Here is a 5,956-nt window from a genome sequence, read left to right on the forward strand (position 1 = left end):
GATCGGTGAATCCTCCTAACTCTGGTCCAAAGTGCTTGGGGGTTATCTACCTCATCGGAAGCAATTGTGTAATACTACCTTGCAAAAAGAAAAATTAAGCAAAAAAAGGAAACATCAATCAGCAAACGCACAGCACCTCGACTTAGATAAAGACGACACACTGTTGAAATCATAAGCTGGACAATCTGTACTCAAACACTGATTTTTGCCCCAAAATTTTCTGCCTCAAAACTGATACCCTCAAACACTAATGTCCTCAGACTGATACGCAGACTTGCAATTGATACATACATTCCTATAGAGACACACCCTAACAGCATGTATCAAGGAAATGAGAGCCAAAACACCCCTATGGTAGGGTAAGGTTTCCCTGTCCTAATTTCGTCAGGAACTAGGGATTCACTACGCACGCATCCGGTTTCAAACAATTCCTGCATTCGGGTGAGCAACCTGTCCCAGTTTAGAACAGTCTCTACGGCTTCCGATATGCAACTAGGTCAATTGGTCGAAAAGGGTGCCTCAGCAAGACCACTGAATATACCTCTCGCTCCTAACACCGAGAAGTGAAAGGAGGATCAAACGGTACAACGGTAATCCAGATCCAAGGTTTGTGTTCCCATTGTGGCAGAGCCAGCAACCAGTCAGCCTTATGGTAAGCTTTTCCAAACAAGCGTCCGACAAACTATTCAGGAATAGCAGATGGCAAACATTGTGACTTAGGCGCACTTATGCAAATTCAATGCAAAGAAACACATAAATGTAGATAAAACAACATATCATGAGTTCGAGTCAAGTTCTCTAAATTCCGAGCAGAGTCGCTAGAAACTATAGACTCGACTTTCTTCGTGCCCCCCTTTCGGAGAAGCTCGAATTGGACCTACAGTTCGGACTCCTGTCACGGTTTTGAATCTAATCTCACAAAGTGAAATGCGAGACTAATAAACACCAAAGAGTCCAAATCTGGCAATTGGTTTTGGAAAATCGATTTTGAATCAAAAAGTGCCAAACATGGACTGCTTTGCCAGATTACAAAGTCGCCACCTAAATATTTTATTTTTGGAAAATTTAGGAAACCCTGACTCGTGCTAAAGGCCACGTGTCCATCATCACCAAAGTTGCCTCGGCTCAAGAACTTGGTACGAGAGGGAAAGGTCCTGAAATGAGCATCCCCTGCTTGCCCGATCAAAGGATCGGCCTCTACTAAGCATGATATGTTGTTTTATAAACACATGTGTTCTTGTCCGGTTATTAGCTAACTTTACTATGTGACACACACACAAGCAAGTATAGACTAAGTCGCAAGATTTGGAACAAATCAACTCATGTTTGTTTGTGAAAATGGTTTGAAAATGCCACCCTCAAGTAGGCTAAAGCGTGGATTTTCCACCAAACATGATGGGCTTTAAAACATGATTTGCCACTTCACAAACTAGGCTTAAAAAAACTCACATTTATTGAATTGTTGCAATTCAGGCAACAAAGCCTTCACCCACAGGCATTCATGCCGTTAAACATTTAAGCACATAGCCTTATGGCAAGCATGCTATCATGGCAACACTCACACTCATGCAAGTATGCTAAAGCGTAAAACTTACAGTGTACTCCAAACCAAAACAAAAGCTAGTTAGAAATACGCATGATCCTAACTATGCTAAAATGCCTAATGCAACACATGCAAAATGCAACTAAATAGGCTCAGCTATCTAAGATGGTATATGAATGCAACAATTTGATAGACGTATTCAAAGAAGTATTGAAATACGATGCAGTTTGAATGGTGCGCCAAGCCCCGTGCATGCAAGACAAATGAATGATGCAAACATGCAAGCATAAAGTATGCTAATCAAAACATGCCCTAAACTAACCATCAAAAGTGGTTAAGTAAAAGGGAGAAAGGCGTGGGGTTGGAAGACGTGCACACATACACGCACCCTTATTATAACATTGCGCCCTCTCAAAGGAGGGTCCGAATAAATAAGCTAAGCTAATCTACGTTAAGCAAGGCTAACTAATCTAATTAAACTAATTAGACTAATTATTACACAACGAAATAAAGAAATAGCTAAGCTAAGCTACTTATTTAGTACAACACTTAACTAATTAGCAAATAATTAATTAAATTACAACAAGATGCTAACTAAACATATAAAACATTAAACTACACTGCCTCAGCTTTGCTTTAGGAAATTGAAGATGCATGCATTCGGTTTTTCGCCCCAAAAAGCCTTCCGGTTTTCTCTTGAGAGGCTCTGTTTGCAGGGTTACTCCGAGAACTTTCTGCTCCACTGTACCAAACCAATGTTGAGAAATGCACTAGTGGCCTGCCGGCCATGAGTGCTTGCTGCCGGCCACCTGCCGGCCAAAAAGGTGTGCTGCCGGCCAAGGATGAACCACTGCCGGCCATAAGTGAGCTACTGTCGACCACTAGTGTGCTGAATCACCACACTACAACAGAGCACAAACAGAGGAAAAATTAGGGATTTCCAAGGGTATGTTTGTACTGTGCCCCTCCTTATCATCTCAAAACATCAAAGAAGTGGCACTCTTGGATCCAAAACCACCAATCAAGCATTTTCAATGCATGATGGCCAAAGATCCAAGCTGTAAACTTTTTAATAAATGGACAATAACAAGACTCTAAGGACCACCACCCTATCATGCATGATCAAGGGTGATGGAGACTAAGGTGATTTGGCTCATTTCATCACTTTGAGTATGAAATGGACCAATCTACCTTGTGTTCAATATAACGCCCAATTGAACACATGCAATGCAAATATGCTTATCTTGGTCATGTTTTACTTCTCCAATTCTTGTTTACTCATTTTAGCATTCCCAAGTCATTCTTTAATTGGTTTGCCCAAGATGAGTGTCCTCTAATGAGAGAGGGGTCAACCAAAGAATGGTTTAAGACATGAGAGAGTTCATGCCTTTGGCTAGGAGGAACCCTCAAAAAAGAGTTAAAGCCATTGAGCACAAGCTCTATCTCAAGCTTAAACACAACCATAAGGTTGACCAACCCTCAAACAAATAGAAAAATGAAGAAATGAGGGAAGTTGCAGACTTTTTAGTGCTAAAATGGAATGCAAAAGACACTAAATCATGCAAGCAACACATGCAAGACATGCTAAGGGCCAAAAGCATCAAAACTAGTGAAGAACATTACACTAGAAGCATGCAATATCAAGCTCAAATAACCAAACCAACTCTGGACAGAGCTAAGACATGCCAAAATAGTGGCTAAAACATGCTGAGATGGAAGCATAAATGGCAAGAAAAACATGCTTACATGTTGGCTCACAAACTAGACACAAAGCACAACTCTCAAAAGTAATGAAAGAGTGGAATATGTGAGGGTGTGACAGAGATAAATTCACTGAAATCATGTATAAAATGATGCTACAACATGCAATCATCTAATGCACAACAATTTAAAGGCCTTAAAACACTAAACTTGTCATGACCCGAACCCGCCCCTATGGGTGAAGGACATAACCGGCCAGTAATCCTGAGATTACCTACGGCCTCAAACCAAAACAGACATAACTCATCAGAGTAAAGGGGCCAAACGGAAGCAAAAATAAATAAATAAAAAATAAATAAATAAATAAAAATTTAAAACTTTGTCCATAGAGCCGTGCTTATATGCACATCAAACAAACTATACACATATATGTTAACAACCCACGACAAAATACAGTACCATAAAATCCTTTACGGACAGGATCATCCAAACTGAGTCAACCCATATCAAAACTATATATAGATATCCATAAAGTCCTAGCCAACAAGACAAAATATAAATACATAGCAAAATGGCAAGGATGGGTCTTGTGCGTGAGACACAAGGCTGACTCTCCAAAACTCATGTTGTTCCTGGCAGACTTCACTGGGGCAGGGTTTGGACTTCTCTTGGCTCACCTACAAACACATGAATAAGCGTGAGCAATAGCCCAGTGAATAATATCAAATACAGAAATTACATAACAATATAGAACAACATGTTCCAAACGGCTTTAGGCCCAATTCACATTTCTACTTAACATATATATATATATATATATACCTACACAAAATTTAGATCAAGTGACTGTAGTTCCAACATACTGGCCTTTGGCCCATTCAGGTTTACATTCCTGTCAAAACGGCCTTCGGCCCACTCATTTATGTCAAACGGCCTTCGGCCCATTCGTTTATGTCAAAATGGCCTTTGGCCCATTCATTTCTATCAAAATGGCCTTTGGCCCATTCATTTACGTCAAAACGGCCTTTAGCCCATACATTCATGTCAAAACGGCCTTCGGCCCGCTCATTCATGTCAGAACGACCTTCGGTCCATTCATATAGGTCAAAACGACCTTCGGTCTGTTTATTTGTTTCAAAACGACCTTCGGTCCTTTCATTTACATCAAAACAACCTTCGGTCCGTTCGTTCATTCATGTCAGACTTTTGTCCACAATCCCAATTAACAATTCATAAAGTTTATAAGGGAATAAACAATTGGACATTGGCAAGCTTTCAAATATTGATATTACTCACAGTGATCGGCTTGTGGATTTGCCCTGGAGCTTGACCCTACACATTTCATGAACACAAAAGGGTCACTAACAATTCAATCCGTTCCTTAATTCACATATTCCTCTTTAGGCTTTGTTCTTATCTCATTAACTCATTTACAATGCTTAACATATGCCTAAGAGTGCTTATAAGTGAAAGAGAACGGAAAACGAATCACAGAATGCATGAACAAAATTTCAGAAAACAGGGTCCCCGCTCGAGCGTGGACTTACCCGCTCGAGCGGACCCCTGAGGCCTGCAAAAGTACTAGATATGGGAAATTTATGCTCGAGCGTTCAATCCGGCACTCGAGCATAAGGCCTCTTTACATGGCTCCCAGCTCGAGCGTGAAATTCCCCGCTCGAGCGTAAGCCATGTCTGCAAAAAGTTATAGATGTATCATTTTTACGCTCGAGAGTGACCTCGGACGCTCGAGCGGAAGTCCATCCTACATAGCTCCCCGCTCGAGCGGACATCAAGGTCTGCAGAAAAAAATACTGGGAGCACGTATTTACCGCTCGAGCGGCCATTACCCCGTTCGAGCGGACTTCAAAATTCTGGAAAACCCAGAATGTGTTCTTGAGCTCCAATTCGGTTTTCAAGCCACAATACTTGCTCACAATGGCTCAAATCTCAATATAATCATATCAACATGGTACTAATGCAAGATTATAACATTATAGAGCTCAATTTCTTGATTTATCTACATGCATGTCCCAAAATATGTCAAACTCAACACCAACATAACAAACTCATGCATTCAAGCTCATATCTTCTCAAATTGTATATGCATGTGATGAATTAGCCACACTCTCAACTTAGGTAACACAAATGGTGATCAAGACATGAGCTTCCTTTAACATTTCACATGGATTATACACATTTGTGCTCAAACATGCAATATCAAGGTGATTTCCTACATGCATGCACATATTAAGCTTCAATTCAACAAATACAACCCAATTTCATTTTAACCTTAGTCTTGATCACCAAATTAGCTTGAACACACAAAATAACAAACTATACTCCAAGAATTACTCACCTAGAAGCTTTGATCTCCTAAGCTCTAGTCAATTCTTGAGCTAAATCTCCAAGATTCCCAAGCTTTAGGCCAAATTTGCACAATTCTCTCCTCTCTCACTCTAACAGCCGGCCTTGCCTCTCTCTAGAGAGTTGATCAGCCCAAATGAAGTTAAAGGAAGGGGATTGAGTGTAACATGCCTTTACATAAATCCCCACTCACAATATAATAATAATAATAAAGTAATTTGGCATTATTCATCAATTTAATCGATTTAATCTAACTCGAATCAACTTCTAATTAAATTTCACCGTAGGCTCTAAAAATTATGCCAATCACGATGGCGTAATCAATTTCGGGTTCTGTGGCCGATAAGG

This window comes from Camellia sinensis, chromosome 5 (genome assembly GCF_055761805.1).
Source record: "Camellia sinensis isolate YWXY chromosome 5, ASM5576180v1, whole genome shotgun sequence".
Taxonomy (NCBI): Eukaryota; Viridiplantae; Streptophyta; class Magnoliopsida; order Ericales; family Theaceae; genus Camellia; species Camellia sinensis.